The 13989-nt window shown below is 39.9% G+C and overlaps 1 protein-coding gene across 2 annotated transcripts in view; it reads left to right on the top strand.

The window, feature by feature from the left end:
• The window catches only part of ADAMTSL1 (ADAMTS like 1), a 920800-nt gene that overhangs the window by 285440 nt on the left and 621371 nt on the right, over nt 1–13989 (top strand). The window lies entirely within an intron of this gene.

Below are 13989 nucleotides of genomic sequence, written 5' to 3'. Positions count from 1 at the left end.
AGAAAGGGAAGGAATGAGTGAAAGCCAGTGGCAGGCCATTTTTAGAGAATTTAAAGACTTGTTTTCAAGGGAAAATATTGCATTAATTAGATCTGCCTGCCTCATCAGGTGTGTGGGTTCTTTTTGTTTGTTTGGTTTGGTTTGGTTTTGGGTTTTTTTGTGGGGTTTTTTTTTTTGGTGTTTTTTGTTGTTGTTGTTGTTGCTTTTGGTGGTTTTTGTTTGTTTGTTTGTTTGTTTGTTTGTTTGTTTTTGTCAAATCTGTCCTAATGGTCTCTGGTGACAAATTGTCAGGGATATTATAGAGACGATGCACGGTTTAACCCTCCTTGGTGCTTTCACTGTATCTTGTACCTACCCTTTGTGGTTGCTCTATGACACTGTTTTATAATTATTTATCTGTTTATTTGCCTATTACACAATGACAGTAATTCACGGGACACTGCTATGAACCAGGCAACCCTGTGTGCTGCTAGCATGCTTTTGGCACTTAATCTTTGCAGTAAGAGTAGAAAGCAGAAATGAACTCTATTTGACAAGTAAGGACACTGAGGCATAGGAAGGTTAAATAACTTGCTTACGTCATTGTGTTAGCAACTCCGTGCTCTTTCCCCCTGCACAGTACAACTTCTCAAGAAAATTAGCAGCTGAGTGATGCTTGGATGAGAATGGTGATAGGTTTGAGTAAGAGGAAAAGCTGTCTTTTAAGTAAATCATTTCTATTTCCCACCAGCTAATTGGAGAGAGGCGTTAAGAGGAAGGAATTAGTTCCACTCTGCAGTGGCCAGGCTGGGAGGTGTATTGCCCCAACGGGGGCCGGGGGTGAGTGACACAAGAACATTGTTCTGAGCGAGGTCCTGGAGGAAATTGCTCTCGAAATGGCTGTGAATGGCCATATTGAAGATTGATTTGATAATTCATTAACTTACAAAGCACGATTATTAGGTAAATTTTGCCAGTGTAGTGTACAAAGCAGCAAACTTCCCCATTAATTTCAGCTTGCTCTAGAATAGGCGAGGTGATGTTTAGATAATATTTTTCTTGAGATAACTGCCAACCAAATACAAGTCTTTCTATCGAACCAAGTACTGTAAACCCAAGAAATCCTTTCTATGTAACTTCAAAGGGCAGGCTGGAATGCCTTTTTTCCTCTAATTTTATTTTTTTTTTAATCAATAAAACAAGTTATAGGTATGATTCATAGATAATCTTTCTCCTTCCCCATGTACACAGCTCCCTATGACTATCTAGAGTAAAAGCCTGATATCAACTAATTTCTGTTAGGATGTAACTCTTTAAACCCTCAGAATTAAACATGGTTGCAATTCAGTCATGGAACTCTTTGGTAAGATATGAATTTTCTTAACTTCTCATGTTTCTTTCTTTCTTTCTTTCTTCCTTTTTTTTTAATGCAGGCTAGTTGGTGGACTTTTAAGCTTTCCAAGAGCCACCCTTTGAAAGGTTTTGTGCCCTCTCTTTATCAAGTATTATTCAATAAATCGTTCTCAATGACTATGCCCAATAAGCATAGTAGTCTATGGGATACACTGAAACAAGCCTATTAAACAGGGCCACATTTTGGCTGCACGCCCAATTAAAGGTTGTCATAATGAATTGAGCTAGGAGAGGAATGAGCCTGGTCAGGTTTCAAATGAAATGTCTGTTTTTGTATAAGTAACCGCTGAGGGGTTCCAGCACTGCAAATTGCCTAACGTGGTAGGATAGTCACAGAAGCTCAGAAATTCAGGAAAATGAAGTGCAGCCTAGTCTTCCAACTATGTCATACATTCATCAAAACGGTTTAGTGTCAGCTTTTGCTTTTAAATTTCAGTGAACAAGAAGCCAGCTTATTTTTATAAGGATAGCATGATGTGTATGTGTATTTTAAGGGGAATGTTACAGGAATGAGTTACGCTTGTCCCACCGGCTCCTTTTAATCCTTGACCATTTAAATGGAAAATCCATGTAAGCTGACTTTATTCCGTGGAAGTCACTTTTCAGGGGGGAAGATTAGGAGCTGTCATTGTGATCAGCCCACTCTGTACTTTACACAGAGCGCTGTTCTTATGCCCGTCTGAATTTTGTCCTTTATTTTGTTCATTAGAGTGGCTATTTCAGCCAGATTTCAAGCCAGGCTTTTATTGATTGTTCCCAAACAGGGAGAGAATTCATCTATTTACAAGATAAGGATTAACTGCTGGCTCTTAGTCTATGACAGCGTTCTCTAGATTTGAGCCCATTAAATAAATTAACCAGGAGGATACTGCAGAAGAATTGCCATCATTATTTGAAATTTGACCCAAAGAATTATTTCATATTAATTTTTTAAATGATTTTATTGTATTTAGTTTTCCCCAACCGCCCATTCTTCTCATTGGTGTTCATAAATGGAAGGCTGGGAGGTGGGTTCTGACTGACAGTCCACCACGAGATGGCCCTATGTCTTTGTCATTCCAGAGTCACGGGTGGTGCTCTCGCTTACCCCCTAAGGCAAATGAACCCATGTGTTTTCTTGTGAACCTGTCTGCAGGTGTCAAAATAATCCAGATTTCTACATGAAATCTGGGCTGATGTTACAAATAAGCAGATGAAAATTATCCTCTTAGAATAGTTTTTATAGCGGTAAAGGGAACAGGAGAGGACTCCAAAAGAAATATTTAGATCATGTATTTCTGCTGGAAGGTGCCAGTTGGGGGCTGGGTTCAGTGAGGAATGCTTATGACTAGGCCTCCATATTTTGCCTGGGTGGCGGCCCCCCAGCACTCATCTGGCCTGACAGATGGGGATGAGAAGGGGGAAAAAATCAGTTTGTATGCTCGTCCCTCCCTCCCATGACTCTCAGAAAATCCCTAGTAGGAGCTTCTGTGGATGTGTCTCAGAGCTCCAGCGTCCCTGCTGTTACCAGGCCATCTCTTTCCCTCCCCACTGAGGAGGACAGTCCTGCTTTTTCTCGGAGGCCCACACAACAGGGCTTGAAGACTGGTGTCACCTCCACCAAGAGAGAGCACCCAGCCTGGCCCACTCTTCCTTAATCCCTGGAGATGCAAACCTCAGTAATGTGGCCTGGCAGGTTCAGCCCACAGTCTGGAGAAAGTGGCCCGTTACCTGGGCCAGGACGGGGCGTCTTAGCTGTGCATCACAACCCTGAGTTCAAAGAAGATTTTTGAAAGGCTCTGGCCTTGGCAGGAAGACTTTTTCATTGAATCTAATTACCAGCTTAAAATGCAGTTGCCAACACAGAGAACCAGCTCCCATGAATTTCCAGGCCTGCTTATTAAGATGTCACTTAAGGCTGCAAATAATTGTGGTAACTGGCATCAATTCTTAGAGGGCTCTGTGAAGATTATTCTTCCAGAGACTGGCCTTTCTTGAAATATCTTATTATACCCGTATTCTCTCTCCATTTCTTGAAGTTATAATACCACATTCGAAGAAAGACTTTGAAAGAGGACAGTTTTAAAAGAGTTTCTTAGGGGGCACCTGGGTGGCTCAGTAGGTTAAAGCCTCTACCTTTGGCTCAGGTTATGATCTCAGGGTCCCGGGATCGAGCCCCGCATCGGGCTCTCTGCTCAGCAGGGAACCTGCTTTGCCCCCTGCCTGCCTCTCTGCCTACTTGTGATCTCCGTCTGTCAAATAAATAAATAAATAAAATCTTTAAAAAAAAAAAAAAAAAAGAGTTTCTTAGGATCTTGCCTTGGAAACTTTACTGTTATTTGAGTCATCGTTGCACAACTGACCCCATGATAAATGCAAGTAACATCCATGTGTGATCAGGGAAACTGAGTATTAGAGTCGTGATGTTTAACATTGATAGGTTAGTCTTTACTGAAAACGGTGTGCTTTCCATGGTCATTTTATTTTGTCATCTTGCTGTATTTGTGTTTAATTAATGCTGTTCAATGTTTCTAATAGGAATACTTGGGTTCTTTGTTGCTGCCCTTTCTACTCTTACAATGACTTACTCTATTTCATCCTTCTATATTTTAAAATAAATCTGTAACCATGTTTCTGTAAGACCTGTTTCCGCAGACTTCGTTATTGCAAAGTCCACCACGTGGGGGCGCCTGGGTGGCTCAGTTAGTGAAGGGTTCAGTCTTTTGATTTAGGCTCAGGTCATGATCTCGGGGTCATGAATTCAAACCCTGTGTGGTGTTCCCTGCTCAGCTCAGAGTCTACTTGTCTCTCACCCTTTGCTTCCCCCTTCCCCACTCATAGTTGCGTGCTCTCTCTCACAAATAAATGCATACAGTGGAAAGAAGGAAGAAATGGAAGGAGGGAAGGAGGAAGGAAGGGAGGAAAGGCCACCACTTGGTGCATATCAGGAAGACTAGATTCTAAATTGAGTTGTTTTCTGATGCGATCAAGGACTGTTCATATTTTGGTTTCTTCGAGTGCACTAAAATGATATCAGGTTGACTCTCTGAATTATGATTATTAACAGGTCAAATATTATACAACTTGAACATATGATGGGGGGTGGTACCCAGAAATTCATCCTATCATGTTTGTCTAATGTGGAGAGTATGAAGCTTGCTGATCCTTTCATGACTTGATTTTTATAATGTTTTTTGAAGAAAAGAGATAAGATTTTGGAAGCTATAGCATTCTCCAAAGGTCTTCTACAGTAAATGATAGTGACCTATGGTCCATGGAGAAGACATTTTTAAATTTCTTTTACTTGTATAATTTATGGATTACTTAAAGCAAATGTTCAGCGCTATGTGTTTACTAGGCCACAAAAACATTTAGAGGACTGTGTTGAAGAAAAATTGATACAGAAGAAAATATGAAAGTAAAGAAGATTACTCAATGCATGGCTCTAAAGAAAGGTGGAAAAAGCTTGGCCAACATAGATCATTTATACACCCCTATTCCTAAGAGGTTTCAATTATTCAGCATGCATTTTTTACGCAGCCTCTACCTCAAGCACTGTACTAAACATAAACCCTCAAGGAGCTGATTCCTGCTTTCTATAATTCCTATTTTAATATTAGATATAATATGCACAGGAATTACCTAACCATGGAAAGGAAAGATGTAATGAATATTTAGACCTCATGCGTCGAAGAAATTAAGGGAAAGTAAGATCAGTGGCGTGAGAGTCATTGTGCCAGATCTGGATTGCTTTTTCCAGGGTTTCTTGTTGGACAAAATACATAAAGCTGCTGTAGCTGGGGCTTTCTATTTCTCTCAGAGCACATTCCCCATAGATTCAAGCTATTCTCAAGACTGTATTCGAGCCTCAAGGGTCAGTGTAGACTTGTCCAGTCACTAAAGCTGAGTTTGTTTTCAGTTGTTGAAATGGTTTTTAGAAGGTGATCCTGTGAGTTGTGAGATGAAAACAGATAACTGGGAATTAACAAGGACTTGTTTCAAGTGGGTGAGGATATTGCAGGAGACTCACAGAATCAGTGTCATGGCAGGCAAAGCAAGGGGACATTGGGTCATAGAATATGAGGGACAGAAGGAATGGTGATGAGCAGTTCCAGTTTGTTGCACCCCAGGAATGATGTGCCTTTACCAGTCATGGAGCTGCTGGGAGAAACTTCTTTGCCTTGGATGAAGGTCCTCCCCCACTGCTACCCCCACTCCTGTTCTTTTTATTTTCCAATCAGATTTCAGTTGTCCAAATGTAGTTGAAGTGAACGAGAAGCAAGACGGCCCCAAAAATAGAAGAGTGAAAAGATAAATGGAAGGAAAATCAGAATTACAGTCTGCCACATGTATCAAAAGAAGGAGCAGGTCTCTTTGGACAGCCCTCTTCCATAGCAACTTATACAATTTTTTTTTTTAACCATTGACTGAGACCCCCAGCATGGGATTGGAAAAGCAGTTCTCTCTGTGCCATAACCCTGGGAATTTTACCAGAAGGACTAAATATACCTCTTCTTTTTCTACCAACCCCTTAACTGTTTCAATCACTCTGTTAAAATTGTTTGAACTCCCTTAGCTTTTCCCATAAGGTTGGAGAGTATGCTTTGTGATTCCCTACTTGTCCCCTTTACTCAGTGTATTGAGTAAAAGCAATTACTATATATATATATATATATATATATATATATATATATATATATATCTCTAACTCAATATTGAGTAAGTACTGTTACTACTTGTTGCTATAGAGCATAACAGCAGCCATAATTATAGCAGAGAAGAGCTATTGGATTTTGCTAGATTTTAAAAATGTGATTGATAAACCTCATGAAGAGGATAGTGGGTGAAGTAATTAAACTGTAACTGGAAAAAAAAAAAAAAGGTGCTCAGAAGGCAGGTGTGTGGGAGGAAAAAAGACTATTCATTTGAACTTTGAACTTAATGACTTATTCTCCTCCTCCGGCCAAGTAAAAAGGGAAATAAACCCGACACGAGTGGCAGAATCAGATGATTTTTTTCAGTAAGAGATTTCAACATATTATAAGGCAGATGGCATCCTAGAGAAGACATTCAAAATGTCGGCTGTGGAACAAGTAGTTTTTGTAAAAGGAGGTGAATAGAATAGAAATTTAGCAAAAGCAACAAACGTTCCCTCTAAGACACTGTTCTCTCCCTACTGACCCCACCCACCACTACGGATCCCACGACACGGGCTGGTGATAACGTTGGCACGTCTTGCTTTCTTAACCACAACTGTCCCCTTCCCCTACCCCAGGGGATGGGGCTTGATGAAGGTTTAGGCAGCACTGAGTTCAAGGGGGTCTGAGAGTTCTGAAGAGCAATAATCTTGCTTTCCCTGCCACAGAGGTTACCCTCCCCATCCTCTTCTGTGTGTTTTTCCATCAGCGCTGGCAGTGTACACACCTCGTGCCCCAGGTGTCAGGGACTGTGAAAAATCATGTTGCTGTGGTCCCAGCCCCCGAGCCAGATGGCAAAGGAAAACAATGCTTCTCTTATCTGCTTCTTTGTTCTTCCCTCCTCCAACTCCCATTCCATGCTGCTCACTCAGACTTGCCTTATACCCACGTTCTCCAGTGTGTGTTCTGTTTATGACGGCCAAGTCCGTATTTTCTAGGATTCCTCATAGGGAGCCATCTGATTCAGGCACTTGACACTAAGAAGTGAATAACACATTAGCCTAATCTTCTCTGGAGTTACTGACCCGGCTGCCTCTTCATAATGTCCAAGATAAGAATGCATGGAATACTTGTAACCCCATCAGTCCTTTGAAAATAATAGTACTTTTACATAATACATACTAACACTCAATAGGATGCCTGGCATATAGTAAGCACTCAATAAAATTTAGCTGTTATTACTTGTATCTTTTTATGTTGTGGATTTTTGGAGAGGTGGGGTTTTAGCCACCAGGGTCCATCAAAGAATGATATGTGCAGTCCGCATCCTTGAGTGCAGCAGTGCTTCAGCTTTGGAGTGGCCCTGCCCTCCAGGAGCTGTGCCCCCTTCTTTCTGTGGAACAGACAGCATTCAAGTGCCAAGTGGGGAGGTCTCCAGGTCGGTTCCTTCATATAGTCTGGCCTCCGGTGGTTAAGGATCAAGACTGCCTCGGGGGTGGGGGTGGGGGGCTTCCATGGGCCAGCCTGCATTTCATTTCATCCTCCTGACAACCTGAGAAGCAGGCCACCAGGTCACCACTACCTCATTTTAGAGAAGAGGAACTAGGGTCGGAGGGCTAAGGGACACGCTAGTAAATAGCAAGATGGGAATACACACACCTTGCCTGAGTCCAAGCCTCACTACTTCTAGGGACGTGGTTGAAAATTTAAAAGTTGGTTCTGTGGGGCTCCTGGGTGGCTCAGTGAGTTAAAGCCCCTGCCTTTGGCTCAGGTCATGATCCCAAGGTCCTGAGATTGAGCCCTGCATTGGGCTCTCTGCTCAGCAACGAGCCTGCTTCCTCCTCTCTCTCTGCCTGCCTCTCTGCCTACTTGTGATCTCTGTCAAATAAATAAATCTTTAAAAAAAAGAAAAGTTGGTTCTGAAGAAATAATGATTTATTTGCTCAGAGATGTGTCTCCCAGGGGTGTTTTCTTTGGCCTTTATAATTTCAAAACAGCTAATAATTACAATCTTTATTTGATAGTTAGCTTCACATTTAAAAATGGTTTATCTCCATGCCCTTTAAGGCTATTTCTATTTTCTTTGTTAAAATGAAAGTCCTATGTTCATTTGGTAAGATGTTTAACAAACTGTGAGTTAGATGTCCATCTAGGGTGATTTTCTCCATACATTTCTCTTTTTATCCTTGGAAACTATTTGAGCTGGTTCCCATTGTCCCAGGAGAAATGAAAACCACACTTTTGAACTTTAGGAGAAAAAAGAAATTCCTGTATCACTTTCCATTTTCTATTTAGGATCAGTCAAATACATCTGTATGTTTTAGGACATTGAATGTAACCTGCTCTGGGTTCTGAGTTCTCCAGACTTGCATTCTTCCTTCCATATCCCCACTCCCAAGACAAATTCAATTAGCTGCAAAATAGATGAACTACTGATTTGAGTAGCTTAAGAAACAACACAAGCTGATTTGCATTTTGAGGTGTGTGCCTGTGCACATGTGTGCTTTATTCTTGACCTCATTTTAAAAGATGACTTCCTGACACTGGATTTCTGGGATAGCTCAGAGATATTAATGGAATAGATGTATTCAAGCTCACTTATAGAAACCTGGCCATTGTAGCCCAAAAAAATAGATGGGCCACCTTAGAGATTCCTGGGTAAACTTTTAGAGAAAACAATCAAGTAGCTTCAAGTTCTTAATGGCCAACATCTCTTTGTTTCCTTTAAAAAGTATACAAGATATCATTGAAATATTGATTAGTACTCATGTTTTGTGATAAATGTGAATTTTATGCTGGGAAAACATCTAAGAGATAATGATCCCTGCTCTAAGTTGTACCAAGGAAAACACGTCCTTTGTTGGTCTGTGCTGTCAGTTAACTTAAGAGTCGCCAAAATGGGTTATTGTACACATCACTTGACTTTGAATGGTATGCTATGGTAATTGTTTGCTTAGGTAACATATTAAACTTCTCATGCTTTTACTCTTCAGGGAAACAATGCAACAAATTAATAGGGTCCTGCTTTAGGGCCCAGTTTCCAAATGAGTTATGTATCAGCTGAAAAGTAGTAGGTACAAGTAATCATCTCTTTTTCCTTTTCTTCATGAGATCTTAGCAATAGAAATAGAAGGCAAATAAGACAGAAGAACTAATTAAGGAGGAACAGCCACGATGTCCTCTTTCAATGTGCTTTTTTTATTTTCCAGAAGTAAACATTGTGGCCCTCAGAACTACATAATTTTCATGAATTAGAAACTATACTATCCGATGCTAGACTTCTGGTCTTCCCCTCTGCTGACCTTTTGCAACACTGAGAAACTTGTTAAGGCTTTGAAATATCCAATCTGGAAAAAATCCTGATTGTATCCCTCTGCAAATTCATCTGTGTTGCTTGGTACACTTTAGCTTAAGATGTCAGTTTTTTTAACTGAAAGCATAGACAGTTTATCAAACGGTGTTTTGGAGTTTGAGAAAAGAAATTGATTTCCCACAGAGAGTCAAATCTGGTCCAGGAATGAATTCAGCACATTGGCCTTTTAAAGGAAATGCTTGGCTGTATCCATTTGGGAATCTCCTTGAGCAATAAATTTGATGATTTAGGCATGTACCTTCTAGTGTGTCTACTGTGTTGGATAATGTTGAGTTATCTCTGATTAAGGGGAACATGCTTCGTTATGCTAAGTTGCTTTCATCATTATTCATTTTTTAGCTGCTTTCATGTAGTCTCCTGATATTCTCACATTAATAACGAGAGTCAACTTGGATTTTGCCAGACATTTTTGGAAGGTTCCTAAGAACATTCCTCTTTCACTTTTTCTCTGCCTCTTCTTTCCCTGCTAAAGACTATACAATATTATGTCCTTAGAAGGAAAAATAGACTAAAAAACTTCTCCTCTTGTTTTATCGAGGTAAGAATAGGAATTTAAGGGACTAGCCAGGGCTTTATGTATGAAAACTTTAAGTAAGTTTAATTTTATATGTATGAAAACTCTAATTAAGTAATGGGAAGAATACAATTTTTATCCTACTCTAGTCTTGTTCTCATATATTATACGTAAGCGCGTGGGGCTTGGGATCTTGAAGACCTCAGTATGAATCCTGGCTCTGCAAATTATTATCTTTGTCTCTGGTTTTATTATAAAATGTACTTACCTTTAGGTTCTCCATCTGTGAAATAGGAATAATAATTTCCATATTATTGTTTTAAGAATTTGTTGTGAAAAATATAGATGAAGCACTTGTAATATATGACACATCTTAATTTATCGAAAGTGAATGTCTTCTTTTCAAATTTTGTATATAAAATTGATATACTTCCTAAATAGAATATTTTATAAGAAAATCATTCAGTATGACTTGCTGTGACCATATTACTCAGGATTGTGATAGTGATTGTTATGGTAGATGAAATAAGTAGGTTATAAATAAATAGATGAAATCCATGCACTTTCCAGACAAACCTGATATTGTAGTGGAAAAATCTTAGTGTTGATTCAGATAAAACTGGCTTAAATATTACTTCTAAGATATTAAGCCTGTTTGACAGAGAACTTTATTAAATAGTTTCCTTGGTTTCTTTAATTCAATAGGACAAAAAAAGATAAAGCTATATAAAGGTGAAAGAACTGTTTTGAAGGTAATCCATGTTAAATACTTAAACTAGTGCTTGGGATTTCCTATAGATCAGTTTATGTCAATATTCATTTAATATCTCCCCTCAGTCTTCTGTGGAGCTACTACACAGTCCTACCAATGATGATCCCTGAAATATTTTACTTATCTCTCACATTTTTCCCATCATCAGACTTCATCTGTTGTTTTAAGCTTCTTCCCACCAGATTGTTATTCTGTCTCCCAAATTTGTCTTCCTGCCCAATGTGAAGATACCCTCTCCCTTGTCAGAGCCAGACAACAGCTTCTCTGACTGCCAGTAGAATGAATGAATCCTCTTCCATGTCTCCACCATACCCTGAACACATCACAAGTTAGCACTTATAACACTTTTGTCCCCTTATTCATTTGTGTATATGCTTCTGTCCTTTTTTTAAAAGATTTTATTTATTTATTTGACAGACATAGATCCCAAGTAGGCAGAGAGGCAGGCAGAGAGAGGAAGAAGCAGGCTCCCCGCTGAGCAGAGAGCCCGATGCGGGGCTCAATCCCAGGATCCTGAGATCATGACCTGAGCCAAAGGCAGAGGCTTAACCCACTGAGCCACCCAGGTGCCCCTATGCTTCTCTCCTTAAGACTAAATGCAGTCCTTGGAGGCCAGGATCATATCTTGTCTAATTTTGTTTTGTTTGTTTGTTCATCTGTTTTATTACCAGCGCTTGGCACAGAGTAAACATTCAATTTTTTGTTGAGTGGATTAGGAGGGTTGGTGGATGGCTGGGTGGATGGATGGATGGATGGGTAAGAGAAATAAGTATATTATTGGATAAATGACCCCAAAAGCTCTTTCTAAAGTGCCTAAAAAAATTAGCTAACTGGAACCAGGAATGCTGCCTCCCAAGAGCAGTGGTTCTATACAAACTCAGTGTTCATGGTAGACAAAGCTCTCAACTACCAAGTCTCCAGATGACAGGTAGCACCCCTTCCCAGCTTTTCCCTGACCAGGTTCTATCTAAGCTCAGACTTTGCTTCCAAGCTTTTCATGAATCCCACAAGGCCATGCCCATTCTTGCTCTATAAAGAGAGAACAGCAAACGTTGCTGCAGGCTTACTGTTAAAACCTAGCCCTCCTCCTACCTCTGGCTGCACCTCACCCCTGGGGTGCCTCTTGGGGGACCCTAAGAGAATGGGGGAGGGACTGCATTCACCTGGCAACACTTCTTCCTGGACATGAGTTCCAGGCTGAATCTGGCGACACTGTTGGTACCTTTTCCAAGTTCCTTTCAGGGTAGTAAGTTGATTTGACAAAGGCATTCAGTCTCTTAAATGATAATTAAAGAATGTAGGGTCTGTGTAATTGAAGAGTTTGTAAAAGCAGGCAGATAACCATACCAACAAGCCTAGGCTCAGGATAAATGCTAGATTAGAACAGAAATTTCAGACCTGGAATACATAAAACATAAGGTCTTAGAGCCAACCCCTCAAGAGAATAAAACACACCTGATTATATCTTTATGCACATATATATTTTAAAAAAATATGAGGCAACTCACAAGTTCACCTACAAGAAGATAGAAAAACACAAGAGAAAATCAAGGGCAGGGCAAGTACAGACTATCCTGAAAGGTTAGTCTCGGGGAAATGAGAATGACGTGGGCCCATGAGATCCGAGGTGGCTAATGCCAAGTGTGTCTCAGATTTGGCCTGAGCTCCACAGACAGACATTCTCAGTGAAAGAATCTGGTCAGAAAATTGTCTTTGCCCTATGTTTATGTTAGAAATAGCACTGAGAAGAACAGAAGGCTTCTGTGTCCTCCATAGCTTCAGCATAACCAAAAGAAACAAAGAAGTAATTTTGTGGGGGAGGGAGGAAAGAGAAGAAAAAGGTGAACTTACTGAATTATTATATAAATGTAAGTGGGAGAATCTGAGGTCCTGTCAACTTGAGCTGAATGCTAAATATCATCTCTGAACCTTTTAATTAGAACACATAGCAATATTAAAAATGCTATTTAGTGTCTCCTGCAGACTCACTGCTGTTCAGAATTTTGTCATGTATTCATTAAACTATGCTCTGTAGGGGTACAATACACACTTGAGAAAATTGACAAGTCCAGGGACTTCTATGCCTAGCAAGCAGATAGATACAGATCGGTGAGACTCCTAAGCCTCCTGACTTAGCATCATATCATACTGCTTCCAGATAGACCCACCTGAACATGCAGAGATTGATTTGCCAGAAGTCTTCTATTGCACAGCATGTCATGTTTGGGTTTAACCAGAAATTTACAAAGGTGGAGACTCTTTTGTCTATGGTAAAGCAAGCAGTCTCCAAGCCAGTAATGTGACTGTCCCGGCTGATAACTCTAATACAGGACTTCAGAGGCACCATCTGTTCAGACTTGTTTGTTTGTTCTAGAATAAGGGGGTAAGAACATCTCTGCTCATTTTTATCCACTATCTGTGGTAGCACCAGGGTAATGAGTGCGACTGGCCTGATACTAGAATTCGGCATTAAAACAGACGAAAGGCAACAAGCATCATTATAACAAAATCATTTCATAAGGTTCCCACAGAAGGAGGCGAGTAGAACCAAATCCACATGGAGCCACCAGCGGGAGTTATGGACACGCCTTGCATCTCGTCACAGGGCTCTCATCCAAAAAGAGATCAAGCTCAGCCTTGTTTTGTTAATGAGATCTGACAGAATTATTGCCTCGGGTGGTATATAAACACTGATTTTATTCTTTTAAAACAATTTAAAAATCATCAAAAGACTTTAAGCATCAGTTATAATTATAGACACTATAGTACTCTGAGAAATACAATTTACCAGTTTAATTGATCTCAGAACTAAGAAAGGTGAAAATGAAAATGCACAGTGATTTCTTAGGATATAATTTTACAGTTCTCAGAATTTGTGTTTCCAAAACAAACTTATCTTTCATTGTTATTACTTTTAAACAAATACAATGATGGATTTATGTCCTCTCATTCTGTTTTGAGTTAGCCTCAAAAAAGTGTTCCAGTGTCACTTGTATTTCATCTCTAATAGATGTTTTACAGTTACTGGGCTCAATTCTTTTCAAAATTATTATTAAAGTTATTATAATATTATTGACTATGTTCCTTATGCTGTACATTACATCCCTGTGACTTAATTTATTTTGTAAGTGGGAACTTTGTACCTGTTAATCCCATAGTTTCCCTGGCCCCCTCCCCACCCTGAGCCACCTCTGGTAACCAACAGTTTGTTTCTTACATCTGTGAGTCTGTTTCTGTTTTGCTTCTTTGTTTTGTTTTTTAGATTCCACATATGAGTGAAATTGCATGGTATTTGTCTTTCTCTGAGTGACTTCATTTAGCA

Source organism: Mustela erminea, chromosome 12 (genome assembly GCF_009829155.1).
Source record: "Mustela erminea isolate mMusErm1 chromosome 12, mMusErm1.Pri, whole genome shotgun sequence".
Classification (NCBI taxonomy): domain Eukaryota; kingdom Metazoa; phylum Chordata; class Mammalia; order Carnivora; family Mustelidae; genus Mustela; species Mustela erminea.
This window is presented reverse-complemented; position numbering and strand designations above follow the sequence as displayed.